This window comes from Dermacentor andersoni, chromosome 5 (genome assembly GCF_023375885.2).
Source record: "Dermacentor andersoni chromosome 5, qqDerAnde1_hic_scaffold, whole genome shotgun sequence".
Classification (NCBI taxonomy): domain Eukaryota; kingdom Metazoa; phylum Arthropoda; class Arachnida; order Ixodida; family Ixodidae; genus Dermacentor; species Dermacentor andersoni.
In genome coordinates this window covers 192,825,379-192,842,326 of record NC_092818.1, presented here as the reverse complement: position 1 = coordinate 192,842,326, position 16,948 = coordinate 192,825,379, and the positions used below count along the sequence as shown (strand labels likewise).

The 16,948-nt window shown below is 46.5% G+C and overlaps 1 protein-coding gene across 4 annotated transcripts in view; it reads right to left on the bottom strand.

The window, feature by feature from the left end:
* Dgk (diacyl glycerol kinase 1) overlaps positions 1 to 16,948 on the bottom strand; it is a 563,049-nt gene that overhangs the window by 432,966 nt on the left and 113,135 nt on the right. For all 4 annotated transcript variants that reach the window (XM_050179474.3, XM_050179478.3, XM_055071476.2 and 1 more), the window contains exon 2: positions 3,161 to 3,212. The gene's annotated coding sequence lies outside the window, so the exon portion shown is untranslated. The remainder of the gene's footprint in view (positions 1 to 3,160; positions 3,213 to 16,948) is intronic.

Sequence of the window (16,948 nt, the reverse complement as noted above, 5' to 3'; positions counted from 1 at the left end):
TCTCTCACAAGGTTGGACTTGTACTTGCACTGTTCAGAATGTTTCTCTAATCACATCGGAGCCGCCGGCCAAATCCAATACTCCTATATGCCCGCTGTCATACACAGCGCGAGGTGCAGCCTCGTTTGTATTACAGTATGTATGGAGACAGGAAAGGCAACGCTGCGAGTACGCTGACCGCTACGACTTAAGGCGTAACGTATGCGCCGGGCATGTGACAAGCGGCTGCAAGCCTCTGCACATTCATGGCACGGCTGACGTGTCAGCACAACGGGGATGCCAACACGTCAACTTCCATCAGAGACCGCGTTGAAAACGAGCCAAGTGTGCGAACAGCGGGAGACGAGGAACGGCGCGTAGCCTTTTGCGAATTCCACAAACGGCGTTCTAGACAGAAGCAAGGAGTCTGTAATGAATAACATCAGTTTGTCAACCTGGTAAGAACAAGAAGGAAATGTACGACACAGAGCTAAACAAAGAAAACAATGGTAATAGCTTCGCGCATTCGTCTGCGTGCGGAAGGAAGCGTATTATCCAGACGACGCCGCAACGGAACAGGCAATGCCCGATAACACAGCCAACTGGGACGCTCGTTAAGTCTTTCAGGACGCACAAGAAAAGTGAAACAATTGTTCGACAGCGATATGGAAAGAAAATTACCGGGCTATCTCAATACGTAGACTCCAGACCGCAAGCACGATATGCTTCCTTGCCCACACAGACTTGCACGCAGTGTATACTGGTTGCGCCTTTCTAGTGCCAGACGGCGCAAGCGCAACTGGAGGCTGCTTTTCAATTTTTTGGCAGTCCTTCAGATGCGAAGTCGCTTGACGAGCGCTGCTTCACTCATGTATCCTGGAGTAGACACACCTTAGCAAGACATATTGTTCCTCAGCCGCTGTGGCATGTTGTCAACGAGTGCAATGAAAACTCCAGCCAAGAGGAGGCGCTGCCCTGCTCTGAAGAGCTGCGCAGTGTCCATTAAACGATAAACGCGGACGCACTTAACCTAAGGCATTGCATTTCAAAGACAGTGCAGGAAACGTAAGTGTACCTACAGTGGAAAATAGCAAGAGACGGCGGTAAGATTGATGGCACACAAGGCTTCAACTTAGCGCACAAAAGCACCCTAAATGTAAAACACCGCAAAGAGATGTAAACGAAGAGAATTCGTGGCTCCGCTATGTTTAAAAACAGAGGGCGCTCACGTTGCAGAAATGGTGAAGAACCAAACACTGCCAGAAGCGTGAATTACACCTACTTAAAGGGCGAATATGTTCACAGGAAGACAAGCAACACTGAAATAACAACGGGTCACGTAGAACTTGTAGTAGTTAATGTATTATTGGTTGCAATAGGCTTAGCGCGAAGAAAACGAGCACAAATGAAAAAGACACACAATGACTATGCGTCCTCGCAAACTATTCATCTAGTTCCGCATAAGCTTCACTGAGTAGGTGAAACGGTTTTGCAAAGATGGTTGCAGTTAGCGAAGCTAACATGGGACAAAATTAAGAGTTTTCTATTAGCAGTGGCAAGAAACTCCGCCGGTGGAATGGCCGACGCTCAAGGACCTTTCTTCCACGTAGATTCCACTCAGAAAGTAGAATATATTTTTTTAGTGGACTTTCTCTTCTTTTAATCTTTCCGTCGCCCTTTCCCTTTCCCCAGTGTATGGTAGCCAACCGGGCTCAGTCCTGGTTAACCTCCCTACATTTCATTTATCATTTGGTCTCTTTCTCTTTTTTTCAGAAATCTCTCACTTACATAATGGAACTTATTGGAACAAGATCAAGAGCGTACAAATATGCACGGTCTGTTTGTGTCTTTTTGTGATCGCTTGCTTCGTGCTAAACCTATTGTGAACGATAATGGGTCAAGTCTGTCCGCTATTCTTACGTGTCTCACCATACATTCCAGCGTAATCGCTGATGCTCGCGTACATTCGAAAATTGACAACACTATTCGCATCGTGCGCGTAATCTCATCAGGCCCGTCTCATTCGCTGTAGAATCGGCGACAACATTAAAGAAATTTCTGATACGCTGTGCCCGTCTTAAGCCGCGGGATAACAATGATAGCCCAGCGTGAAATTGTCACGGGCAAAAAGTAAAACAATGTACGTGTGACAATACCGCCACCACCTCCATCATTATCATCATCAACATGACGTCGAGGGGGGTGGGCCGAATAGACGTACAGTTAACGAAACGATTGAATTATTTTATATTTTCTCGCATGAAGAAACAAAAGACTGCATGATCATTTTTAGGGCAAGGACGATGTGTCCCTCGAATACTGAAAATAAAGTCGAGAAAAAGGCCTTTGCTACGTCTTTCAATGATGAAAGAAATGAGAAGCGTTAAGCGCTGAATATTCGAAATAAATTCCTCATTACTGCTGAACAATCCCGTTAATTTCACTTACTTTAATGTCTAACTGAATAAGAATGATAGTTTACGAATAATTGTGCGTGTAGTACTAGCACATAAAAAGCGCATTTAACGCTCAAACGCTTGTACTTGGGTCCCTTAATACGCCGAAACAGAGGGAGAGAGAAACGTTTAGTGATAAGAAAGATGGAAAGGTTAGCCGGAGAAGCTTGTCTCGAGCCTGACACTCTTCAACTGGAACGAAGGGTGAGGCAAAGACAGAGAAAGAAATAGGGGGAAACGAGGTGACGATGCAATACTAGTAGTCAGTCCTATGTACGGTACGCACATCGTGTACAGCTACTACAGATACACGACACGTGCTCTCTTCAGCCTATTGCAGACGAATGCAAAGTGATATGACGTCCGCATGTTCATACGTGATGGTGCCTACACATGAGCACATTAGAGATGTGTAATTGCTACCGTGAAGCAGCATAGCAGCAAACACAGGCGCGAGAACTTCAAACATTTAAACCGTTATCGTGCTACTGGTGTTTTGACGCCACCGAGCCAGATTCGCAAGGCACTAATCAACTTCATGTATATAACCTTGATTTGCTCATCCGATGACGAAAATTCAGTTTGGTTGTGTAGCGGCTGTGCTTCTACACTAATATCTTGCGACGGCGTGGAACGCGTACATAGCGCAGAATCTCCGTCTGCCAATCTTGAATTAGCTGAAGATGGCTCCCGTGACGGCAAAGAAGCCATGCAAGTTCACTTACCAGTCGGCTCTACTTGATGACGCAGTTGCTTTCAGTGCAAGCCGAGCACAACCTGAAAGAAGTAAAACACGCTATTACAAAAGCATTCGCAGCAACTTACGCAATGTAACTATTAAAGAAAGGAGGGAACTTCAAGATAATTTGACGCTGCTGATGCAGGGATATAACGGAGCCCGGGTTTCCAGAAATACGAGCAGAAAAAGTCACTCGTTTTCATAATCCGAGATCTTCCACGTGATAACTTGATCGTAAATTATTTACGCTTATGTATTTTTCGTGCCAAGTAAATTAGGTTCGCCATACCAGATGCAAGGAAGTCAGGAAAGATGCAACAGCGCCGTCGTTGCGCAACGCGTGAAGGCTCCCAGTTTCGCAAGGCTTCGCTTCGGTAGAAATGAAATGCCGCAGTACACTCCGTCATCGATTATACAGCCTTCATAAAACTTACACAGACGAGACAGCACCTATCTATAACTGACTGCGAGCTAAGTAGCAAAGCACTGGCGTCCGCAGAACTCGAGCCTCCTGAATAAAGGTGACTATAATCCGCAGCGTCCAAAGCCTTACAATACAAGAAGGTTTTTCAAAACTATCGCCAATTCGTTTATCATCCTCATATCCACGTGTACAATGAACTGTGTTGCTTTTCAAGATTGTTTTTGTTTTTACGGCCTTCATATTTTCAAGAAAGTTATATACATCTGGTCACAAAATAAGGTAAACCATTTTCCTGTCCTATTTGATGGACATTTACGGCCAAATAAAAACGTCATGACATATAAGCTTTTAACAGGACACAAGACAAGGACGCAGACACAAGTGAACACACCTACGCCTGCGTCCTTGTCTTTTTTTTTAACAAACAAATAAAATACAGTTAAATTTGTTTCTTGAAGGAGAATGAAGGAGTATGAATGAGAAAGAGAAGAAGTCCCCCCGAGTGGCCGCTGCTTCTTCGGTGAGATATTGTTCTCTGTTTTCTTGAAGAATCAGTGCTGTGTTGGGACTTCGCTGTTATCCAGAGAGAACGGACATCCCGTGGGATACCTGTGTGCTGGAGATCGCGCACAGTATCGCGTGGTTTTGCTGCGCTCCGCAGCGTACCTACGCCTGCCACGGCGGGGGGCAGCAAAGAACACCGGCACGAGCCATATGTCCGACAGCGCGTTCTTAGGCGCATGAGTGCCGCAGAATCAGCGCCGCACTCGGAAGTGCCACAACACGCGCCTAATGTCATCAAGCCGGCGACGCTAGTTTTCAACGCTGCCCTACCTTCCAGCACACCTTCAATGAATATGGCTGAGACAAGCGAAAGTGAAGCCAAGGAACCACGGGTTGACGACGATAAGACATCTACCTATGAGCTAAGTGAAGATGAAGACATAGACTGCGATGAAACGCCGTTCTCCTTGGTAACGTATAAAAAGAAGCGGCCTGAGATAATTCCAGTTGTTTTTCGACCCTTACAGGAAGGACGCAACTTCTGGCAAGTGAATCCAAACCGCGCTGCGTCGGAAATTGTCTCCGCGGCAAAGGAAAAAGAACAGTGATTCTGCGTAAACAGAGATGGAAGTTTCTCTGTCAACGTTACTTCAGTCTCATCTGCAAGACATCTACTGTCGATGAGCGAAATGGCTGGTTTGGGAGTCAAACCATTCATTCCGGCATCTTATACCAAGAATGTCGGCAAGATACGCCATGTGCCAGTTGAGTACACAGAAGAACAACTGGTTGACTTCCTGAAGGACTTTGGCGTGACATCTGCCCGTCGTCAGGCACGCTACGATCGCCAAGAAGACGGAGCGGTAGAATCACGCCCTCTGAGAACTGTCTTTCTCCATTTCAGAGAAGACAAACCAATGCCGCAACGAGTGCAATTAGGTCTCACGAGTCATCCCGTAGAAGAATATCACGGCCCTGCTCTGAGATGCTACAAATGCTAGAGCTTTGGACATTTATCGAAGAACTGCCGCAGTCCACGTCGCTGCAAGATATACTCAGAAGACCACGACCATTCAGAGTGCAAGTCTGTGTGTCAGCTAAAGTGTGCCAACTGTGGTGGAAACCATACAGCTTCCTTCTCCGGGTGCCCTCAAAGCAGAGCTGCCTCAAGGTTGCGCAGACATGAGTTGAAATACGGAAGGCTGCCTCCTCGTAATGCGCCCCCACCCAACCTTGATGCTGTAAGATGCGCGCCTCCAACTTCCAACAAAGAGAAAGAGCAAGGGGTCAATATGAACTATTCTGCAGCTGTAAAGCACTCAGGTCGACAACGTTCTGACAGCGAGCGACACGATCCACCTCCAGAGAACACTACTCATCTTGCCCAAGCTTCGAGTGAACTTCGCCGACCTTCTAAACAACGCCCTATGTCATTGACACAGTAACCTAACCTAACATCTGAGCGACTACCTCAACATTCGCCTCAACCACACCAGTCATCCTAGCGACCATCACAGGCAGCTCTTCAGTGACCTGCTTCGAGCACACATGGAGCTTCAGCGTCGTTTGGTGATTACGCGTCTTTACCCGTGGCACAGATGATCCTGCCCATGCAATTCACAGCTCTGCGTGTAATTCTCAGTGCCATTCCACACGCAAACAACCTTCCAGAGGTAACAGCACTGCTTTCTATGGAATCGTTGGTGCTTCCACAACCACCAACAGCTCCACTGCAGGCTTACAATGAATAATCGTTATAACAATGTTTTCATATTTCAGTGGAATGCTAATAGCCTTCTAAATAAATCAGCTGATTTTCGCAAACTACTAGCTCAACATAACTTTCCTGCTTTATGTATACAGGAGGCAGGCGTATGAGATGACTTTCGTCTTTCGAACTATGTTATATATAAATCATCGCGCATTGCTGGAAGTAGCAGAGCGATGTTATGCGTGAGAAAAGACCTGCCGTCCTATTTAATACAGTCGAGCGATTTAAATATACCGGAGGTCGTAGCATGCAAGATATCTTTTAGAAATACAAGCGTCACAGTGATCAGTCTTTATCTACAATGTTCTAGCAAAATATCAGTAGATCGCTTGGTGAATGTGTTTGGTATCGCAAACTCACATGTGCATGCTGGTTTGTGAGGACTTCAACGCACATAACGTCATCTGGGGCAGTGAATATAATGATTCCCGTGGAAGCATTATAGAGTCTGTCGCAGAAAAAAGTAATCTGATTGTGTTAAATGACAGCTCTCCAACGTTCTTGCGGGGGTTTCGTTACTCAAGCTGTATAGATGTTACGCTCTGCTCACAAGACCTTCTTGATGGCGTTGAATGGTCAACGGACATAGAAACGCACAGTAGTAATCATTTTCCGATCCTGGTAAAACATCGCCTCATACGGAGTGAGGGGACCCGACGCTACTCAAAATATACTAATTGGCAAAGTTTTCTGCACTATTTAAGTAACTCATTGGGCGAAAATCCGAACTTTCAAAGTTTCGCAAATATATTGTGTGAGTCTTACAAGATCTGCACAAAGCAAGTCATTATTCCAAATGAATACGCTGCAGTCGACGGCGAATATGAATGCCTAAGAGCAATTAGAAGACGCGCAGAACGGGCTGGATGACTACAAGATGGCACAGAAAGTTCAGTCAACTTCGCGCAGACGCTTACAAAAATTAGGTACGACAGGGTGGTGAGAATACTGCGCGTCGTTGTCTCCGTTTACTCCAGTTCCCAGAATATGGTCCGTTGTCCGATCTTTTAGTGGTCCAGTTACCCAGAGCCATCCCTTCCGAGCCCTTGCCGTAGCTCGAAGCTCTCCGGAAACATCTGTTGCTGACGAATTCTGTCAACTTATATCCAGACCAGGAATTCCGTTTACTTGCCTACGATTTGCAAGTTCGACAACACTAGCAGAACAGAAGGTTCGTGCGTGCTTTATGTCACAACATCCTCAACTTGACTGTGAGTTTAGTTTAAATGAATTGAAAAGTGCTCTTTCGTCATGCCGTGCAAGGACAACCGCAGGCCCAGACGGTGTTACGTATGTGATGTTAAAGAACTTATGTCCAGTATGAAGAATTGCTCTTTTGGAGATATTTAATGACATCTGGATAAGAGGGACTCTTCCGGATTCATGGAAATTAGCTCAGATAATTCCAGTGCTAAAACCAGGAAAGACTCCACTTTGTCTTGACACCTACCGACCGGTCAATCTCACAAGCTGTTTTTCCAAATTAATGGAGAAGATGATAGACAGTCGACTGCAATGGTGGTGTGAACACACAAATGTGTTTTCCGACCACATGACCGGTTTTCGACAAAATCAGTGTACAATGGATGCAGTATTAGATATTGCCACATGCGTCGAACATGAACGAAGCTGCGGAAATGTGACAGTAGCAGTATTCCTAGACATTCAAAAAGCATTCGACGCTGTAAGTCACATACACGTCCTTGTTGGTATGTTAAAGCTTGGCCTACACGGTCGAACACTGCGATGGGCATCAAATTTCTTGAAAGATAGAAAAATATTTATGGAAACAATTGAAGGAGAAAGTAATTATCACAGCATCTCGCACGGCGTTCCGCAGGGCAGTGTTCTCAGTCCGTTTTTATTCAACTGTGTCATGGCAGCCGTGCCACAAAAACTCCCGTCTGGTCTACAGTATTCTCTGTATGCAGATGACATCTGCATATGGGCCTCTGGATCTCATATACAAGACATTCAAACAACGCTGCAAGAGGGTCTTGATAGTATCGACACCTTTTTAAAAGAAAGAGGCATGAGTCTTTCATACGCAAAGACAGCCGTACTTCCTTTCACTAGACGACAGTTGATTAATTTCCAACTTAGGCTTAACGGGCAAACTTTGATGTTTGTGAAAGAGCATAAATTTCTTGGAGTTATCCTTGACCGCCAACTTACATAGGCTTCACACATCCGCGCAATTGAAAAACAGACCAATGCAGTAATAAACGTACTTCGGCGACTCGCAGGCACAACGTGGGGGGGGGGGGATCAGTCTCTTCGCTACTACACGTTCATAATGCACTCGTAAAACAAACAATTGCTTACTCGGCACCTATTCTACGTGGTTTATCGCACTCTTCTGAGGAACGTCTTCAACGTGTACTAGCAATGGGGCTACGAGTTTGTCTTGGGGTTCTGCAGGCTACTCCGAGTTCTTTAGTACTTGCTGAAGCTCGTCACCCCCCATTTCCAGTCATACGAACGGTTGAAACATGCCGACACATTTATCGCATCTTAACCCAACATGAGAAGCATCCATTAAACCTCGCGCTTACCAAAAAAAAACAAAAGCAAAATTCACGATGTTGTTCGAGAACATAAAGCATTATTACCAAGATTTGAATTATGCAAAGTGGATGTCAGTTATTCTCCCTAGATGTTAACATGCCCTAAAATAGAATTATCGGTTGACGGGATTATATCTAAGAGAGACATGTTCATAGTAGCCGCACAGCAACTGGCACTCTTCCAAATTTACTCATTATACCCCCAGTACATCCACGTTTATACAGATGGTTCGTGTCATAAAAATTCCTCGACTTCAGCATTCGTCATTCCACATTTAGCGCTAGAGCAAACATTTAAATTATCCCAGGAGACATCTTCCACCATGGCAGAACTATTTGCAATCCTGTGTGGTTTGCGTTTCATAACATTAGAAAAACATTCGCAACAATGGGTTATCTTTAGCGATTCGCAAGCCGCTCTCACATTACTACAGAGCAATAAGAAAAATTCTTTGAACACTTCGCTATTGTATGAGACGCTCAAAGAACTTACAAAAGCAAGCGCAACGAACCACGTAATTGCATTTCAGTGGATTCCTGGGCACTGCAATATTCCTGGTAATACTGCAGCGGACGCAGCTGCGAATAGAGCGCACAATAACGCAGAGACAGCCAATCTTCCCCTATTGCGTAGTGAAGTCCGTTTGATCCTGAGACAGATTTGTTGTCGCCTCAGTAAAACTACCTGGTTTGACCAGCGAACTAAAAACTCGGAGTTATACTCTATAGACCCATGTAAAAACTTATCAATGCCGGAAACTCTAAGAGACAACAGAAAATTTGAAACATTGGTACACCGGCTGCGTCTTGGTACTGCATTTACGAAACACTTCTTGTACAGGATAAAACGTGTCTTTATTCCGCAGTGTTCTTGTGGCCATCCAGACGAAGATGCGCATCATCTTCTTCTCGAGTGCGCGAAATACGATACACAAAGAATGGTACTGCAATCTAATTTGTTTGTATTAAACAGAAGACCATTCACTCTAAAAAAGATACTTGGCTCATGGCCAACTGCGGGCTTTCAAAAAAGAGCACTTCTTGCTCTTAAAAAGTTTTTAGAGGACACCAAGATTTTGGGAAAATATTAAGTATCGGATGATCCGAATACGCTAAATGAATTACATAAACGTTGTTCGTGGTTCATAATCGGTTTATGTGGTGATAGCAACTTTTACACAATATGTATAATTCTGCCTGTACTTGCAGTGTATTACATGTGTTGTGTGTTTTGGCTGTTCAAAACATCTGACTTTATATATGCGTACATAGACTGATCTAATGCACAGAACTTTGCGACTCATATACTGTTGGACTGTATATTTATTATTGATCCGGTGTTCTACTGAGTGTTATATTTTGTGTCGCTATTCTCCCTTTTCACGCAAATTTGTTTCGTTTGCCAAGTGACAAGGAGTAGCCGGTGCCACCATAAAGGCGCCAACCTCTCCTAACAGTTACTTCAATAAAAAAAAGTTTTTTCAGAGGCAAATGGGCAGGTGGATCACAGGCTCTGACTTTACACTCCATTGGGGGCGGACAGGGAGAGAGAGAATGGGAGACGAGGAGTGATAACAGTGTTACGCACACACTGCACGATTCAATATGTGCGCACCGTCTCCAGTAATGCTGAGCCAAACAAAATGTGCACATGCGAACCCTGCACACCGTGTGCGCAAAGCCTGGCAAGGCACGCGCACACGAACTGTCGCAGGCGCGATCACAGCCCACGCTGCGTGGGCAGGCACGAGAAAGCGCTCTCGGGTAAGGACACGGAGAGAGGGAGAGAGAGATACAAGGAAGGCAGGAATGCTAACCCAGTCAAGAGTCCGGTTGGCTACCCTACGCTGGGGGAAGGGAGAAGGGGAACAGAGAGAAGGTATATAGGGACGTGCAGGGACAGTACTTGAGTCAAAGCCGCTCGTACAAACCAGACGTTCTCAGAAAGCACAAAAGTGCATTCAGTGTACAAATGCGGCTGAAATCGGGGGTAGGGTGCCCCAGCTTTTAATGCGAAGAATTCTTCTCGGAGACTAGCCATTTTCTGGCTGGTGAGACTATCTGGCGGTTTTCTTGGCCGAACCCAGTGATTATATAGTCTAAAATTATGTGCCACTGTGGCGATAGGGTATGTCCCACTGCGAATGTATCCCTGGGCCGGCCACTGGGTATGTACCATTAGATTTAATTACTTTCAATCTTTTATTATTATTATTATTATTATTATTATTATTATTATTATTATTATTATTATTATTATTATTATTATTATATCGTATTTAAGAGATGCTGTTACCTTTGTTTGGCGCCAGTTACTCCTTTTCACAAATGAACTTGAAAAAAAAATCATCATAAAAATAATAAAATAACAACACAAATATCAGTCACATAAGTACACTAATGCCACACTAAGAATGAAAGTCAACTAATGTACACAGCAACGCAAATTCCAGTCACATATGTGCACTAATGTAAACACAAAGTACGGTCACTTACTAAACTAAAATCAGGACACGTAATAAATCACGGATTAAATTCATATGAAGGTACATAAAATCAGGCATTGGATTGGCCAATGTCGGGTAAAAGAAAAACATGGAATGCGTTTATCACATTTAAACATTCTACTCAATACTTTCAATCTTATATATTGTCATTACAAACAGTCCGTGGTCATCATTACTGGCGCAGCACTGAATGACATCTCTGAGGCACGTGTACCAGAAATGAACGTGCTATTTTCACTCCAAGAGCTCGACACTACGTTGGCGACCTGCAGGCGTTCTTCATCACCAGGACCAGATGGCATCATGTACGCTGCCCTACCCACCTTGGACATGACGCACGTGGTGAGCTGCTCAACTACTACAATGAGTCTTGGCACAACGGCGTCGTTCCTAAATAATGAAAATAGAGCCGCTTGATCCCCATTATGAAACCTGGAAAGTCTCCGCTTGATCTATCATGATATCGTCCGATTACGTTTTCGAGCTGTGTCGTCAAAGTGATGGAAAGAATGATTCTTCCTCGCTTGGAATGGTACCTAAAGCGATTCAACATCTATGCAGACGCCATGGCAGGCTTTCGTTGAGGTGGCTCGTCTATTGACAACGACATGGTAACCTGGGTCCAAGAACAAAAAGGCCTCAAGCGCCTATGCAGTGGAACTTTTTTTAGATATCAAAGGAGCATACGACAACGTCGCCCATGAGGCCATACTGAACTCACTTGAGGCTGTGGGCGTTGGTGGCCGGATGTATCAATTTATTCGGGACTATTTGACTGAGAAGTGCATTTTATTACAGACCGAAGACGGCCCAACTGCGGTACATTACATCTGCCATGGTGTGCCGCAGGGTGGAGTGTCGAGCCCCATGTTGTTCAGCCTCGTCCTGGTAGGACTATCGGAGTACTTATCGCGGACAGTTCATGTCTCAATATACGCCGACGACATTTGCATCTGAGCCACTGCGGCGACTCGCCCTCAGGTACGCGCCAGGTTTCAGCGGGCGGCAACCTTAACGCCGTTTTATCTCCGAGAACAAAGCCTCAGTGTGTCTACCGAAAAGTGCGCAATGGTTGGCTTTACGCGCAAACCAATGTCATTGTATCCCGTTTCAATCAAGCTGTGTCCTATGTGAAGACGCATCACGTTCTGGGTGTCATCATTGACCGCGACGTCTCGTGGAGCCCTCACTGCGTCTATCTGAAGAGGAAATTAGTTGCAATTCTGCAGGTCTTCAAATTTCTCTGCGGGAAAAACTGGGATACACCAGTCCATTCTACGCTGCAGCTGTACAGGGTACTGTTTCTCGGACTCTTACGTTAAAGTCTACCAGTTTTGTCAAATACATGCAAGACGAACATTCGCGCTTTGAAGAGCATATAAGGTCACGTCCTACGCACCTGTTTAGGGCTACCTCGGTGCACCTCAACTGCAGCAACAATTGCCGTCGCGGGAGACCATATGATCTAGACACTCTAGCTGTCTACTTTCTCAGAGCACACATTCGCCATCTGTCAAGGATCCCCGACCATCACTTAGCCTCCCTACCAGCCGAGAGACCTCAAGCGACCGTTTCAAATATGATTAGTGCTCATCAAGTGTCCATACCGTCATCTTATACACCGGCCCTCGCTACGGCGTACAACGCCCCTCTCTGAGTACGACTTTAAACAGATTGGACTCAAGACCGTTCTCCTAGTCAAAGATACCCCGGCCGTGGCCACACCCGTCCCTGGCAGGAAAAGCGATTCGTGCACTATACTACACTACTTGAAGTGTACCGGCTGAACAGACCGTTTATAGTGTCCCTGTGCATCCTCCCACACCCACTCAGTGCTCACTCTCTCCCTCTTTTCCTCTTTATATTCCCCTTTCCCCCACCCCCAGTGCAGGGTAGCAAACCGGGTACTCGTCTGGTTGTCCTCCCTGCCTTTCCTGTGCTTGCTCTCTCTCAACTCTGTCTCTGTCTATGTCTTGCCTACTAGAAGTATAACCACTACGGGCTATAATATATATATAATCGTTCGTTACAGAGCAGTTGCATTTCTATACGACCATCCTCTAAAAATCATGAACATTTCGTATTACGGAAACATCAACTACAGTTAAGTCCGCGATTATCTTTCTGCGGGATCCACGTAACCATGCGATGGCGGTTATGAACAGAACTCGGACAATAATTTGTGATGCCACACAGCGAGATGCTCCTGGCCGAGCGTTCAAAACGTCAGCAGACCTAAGAAAACCTTCCTGCCAAGCGTGGCACGGGAGAGCGTTAAAAGAGCGAAAACAAAAGTTGGGAGCGGCGCAAGACGACGGCGTCGCTAGTTTACAAACGACTCTCGTTCTGCCTCTTTCGACATGCGAGGTGACGCAAAAGAAAACAGCGATTCACGGACAATTGCTACTTTCCTTTTCGTGTTCGTTCCTTCATCTTGCAACAAACGAGAAGAGAAAACCATCTAGGCGCACTTGTATTGACGGGCCCAAAAATAAAAGCGAGCAAGCACATCGATCGCGCGCTACGGCACCCCTCCTTCAACGTGTGGGCCGCATAGCAGGAATCGATGACCCAACAAATATCGCGGCCACGTAACAACCTGCCTCACAAAGGCGCTCGGGACATTGCCGTCGTGCGACGACCGCGGTCGACGCTGCCATGCCGCCGGTCGCGGTATTCTGCCTTGAGAATCAAAGCATGTCAAAGCCTCGCTTCTTCCAGTCATTCGCGTCCGCCGCGTGTGTGAAAGCGCGAATGCGCCGTCACCCATAAAGGGAACACCCCCCCCCCCCCCCCTCCTCGCCGCGTGCACGCCTTTTTTCTCCACGCAAATGGGGCGTCTGTAATTGAAGATTTTCTCGCTAGAACCGTATACAGACCGAACTACAATACAGAACCACGGGCAGCAGTGATCGTTGAGCGAACTCTAAAAGAGTGTTTTACGAATATAACAGCTCTTAATGGGCAAGGGTCTCGGCTGTCGCGTAAGTCGATGTCGTGACCCACGTGTGCACCGCCAAATCCCGAAGCCGTCCTCATTTTGCGTGTGAGAGAGACAGAGAGAGAGAGAGACAAAAGGAGAGGAACGACAGGGAGGTCAGCCAGTGTAAGTACCGGGTGGCTAGCCTGGGCTGAGGAAAGTGGTAAAGAGAATAAAAGGAGAATGAAGCAGAAAAAAACACAAAAGTTCACGCAGAACGCGATGCTACGCGCTACAACATTCAAAGTCGGTCGCACAATTCGCATGCCCTTAAAAATTTCAGGAAAACCCTTAAGGCCTTCAGTGCGGAAATCCGTCTGGACCAGTGTCCTAGAACTTTTTCTTCTGTGAAAGGGCGATTGTCCAGTTTTTTTTAGCGCGGTCGCGAGCACTTTTCTTGGCACATTGTAACGGGGACAGCCACAGAGGAGGTACGCGATCGTGTCCTCGCAGCCTCAGGTATCGCAAGTAGGGCTGTCGGCCATTCCAATGCGGAATGAATAGGAGTTCGTGAGTGCCACGCCAAGCCAGAGGCGGCACAGAAGTGTTGCTTCCGCTCGTGGTAACCCTGGTGGAAGACGGAGTTTCAGACGTGGATCCAATCTGTGGCAACGTGCGTTCATGAATTCACCGGTGTTCCACAGATTCTGCGTAAACTCGCGTGCGAGGAAGCGAAGACTTGTGGCTGCATCTATTCTTGACAGTGATATTGGTATAATACGGGCACCATCGTGGGCCGATCGGGCAGCATCATCCTCACTGCGATTTTCTGAAATTCCGCAGTGACCGGTATCCATTGGTACCATATGTGCGAATTCCCCAGGCGACGGACTTACAATATGGGAATTCCCTCTGTCGCCGGCTTGATGAGTATATGCAGTTCAGCATCGCTTATGGAATTATCTACGTCATACACAACACCAGCCGCAGAGTCTTGATCATCCTGTTTAGAGCAGCAGTGTACGTTGATGCTATCCAGCCCCTTAACATTGCTCAGAACGTCTAGCGCGCTGCGGTTTGTGACATCAATAGCGAGAATGTTCTTACGTGCTTTGATTCTTACATCTTTCATCTGACCCGGAGCAGGGGCTTTGAGCGACACAGATGTAGCTTGGAGGTTGAGCCGGTTTAGATTGTCGCTAGCAGCCCCAGGCACAAATAAAATTCTGTGGTCCGATGACTTTCGCGTCGGGATCACCGTTGTCTTACTTGTGGCAGTAAATGTCCTGACAAGGCTTCTCTTTGCTTTGTGCTTCGCTACGGGCACGAAGTCACTGTCATCAGAGGTTTCATCACTGGTCGCTGAGTATATCACAATGTCCTCGCTGTCGGTGTCACTCGGGCGACTAGACCGCTTCCTCGGAGCGGCCGCTGTTGAGGTGGCAGGACCCGCTACCTCCCCCCCCCCCCCCCCCCAGGTGACTCTACGTCCATCACCGTCGCTAAGGGAGCGGCGTCCCCCACAATATAGCTTGAAATTCGCAGAGACAAAAAAAAAAAGCAGTGTTCCACACAGCACACACTTCGTCGTCGTCTCCATTTTGCGTATAAAGTTTCCTGAAAACATTATGAGAGCTAACTCTGGCGCACCGATCATTCAGCTACCATCGGAACGATCGGCGGCGAGTAGATTTGTCGAATCTTCTGTCTTCGCTGATTAAGGTAATGTAACTATGACTTGCCTTGTTGAAATATTGCCCAAGACAATTCACGTATCAATGTACGCTGACGATACTTGTCCTCAATCTTCTGCGGTGACTTGTCCTCAAGTGCGCGGCAAAAATTCAGCGGGCAGCCACCCTAACTTGTTCGTATCTCCACAAACAAGGCCTTACTGTGTCTATCGAAAAATACGCGTTAATCGCGTTTACTCGCAAACTCATCCCACCGTACCCTGTTTCTCTCAATGGTCAGACTATCAAATACGAGAAGTCTCACCGCTTCTTAGGTGTGATTATTCACAGGGACTTTTCATGGAGCCGCCACTGCATCTACCTGAAGTGGAAACTAATTCGATTGTAAATATATTGAGGTTCCTGTGCGGAAAAACCTGGGGCACGTCGGTAAGGTCTATGCTGCAGCTTTACAGAGCATTGCTTCTGGGCTCCTTGCGGTACAGATTACCGGTTTTGGCAGACACGTAAAACAAACATTCGTACCCTCGAAAGTTTGCAAGGCCAGGCTCTACGGACACGTTTTGGACTACCACAATGCGGCTCGACTCACGTAACAATCATGATTGCTAGAGACTACTTGGTTCCGACATATAGAACCACTGACAACCTTCGGGCACACATTAGACATCTGTGGGGCGTACCCAGTCACTATATTGCTGCTTTGCAAGCATAAAGACCTCAAGGCACATGTTGCAAACTTGTTGCTACAAATCAAGGCTACCTTCCGTCGGGCTTTACACTAGCAGCAAGACCCCTGTAACCCCTGTCGTGCCTACGATAGCCGCAAGTACCCCTCACGATTCTGGGAATTACGAAGAAGACCCGTCACTCAGCTGTGGCTCTACGTGAGTTCGCACTGTCCTTACTGAACGAGGCATATGAACAAATAACGCTACGTTTACACCGATGGATGTGTCTCAGCCACCAGCTCCACAGGCGCTGTTATGATCCCTGCTTCACAAGTTACAGTTACATTCAAAGTGTCCCATATAACGACCTCTATACGGCAATGGAACTTGCGGCTCTACGTGCCGCTGTTAATTACTTTGCACAAACCAAGCCTCGAAAGTGGGTCATTTTTTGTGACTCCAAGGCAGCCCTTCAGAGTTTGCAGTCAGCCTTACTGGACCAGTTGGACAATCGCCCACTTTCAGAACTAAAAGCTTTAGGCCAATGCTCCCAAAGAACATCCGCGTTGAAGGCCTTACTCGCGCTATTAAGGTTCTTGCGGTCTACGGGGCTTCACGACAGACTCTAAGAATGCCGCCCCCTACCGCTCTGTAGTGTACGCGCTTTGTTCGTGCTTGTCTCCCTTTCTTTCTATCTCCCCCTTCCACTCTGTTTC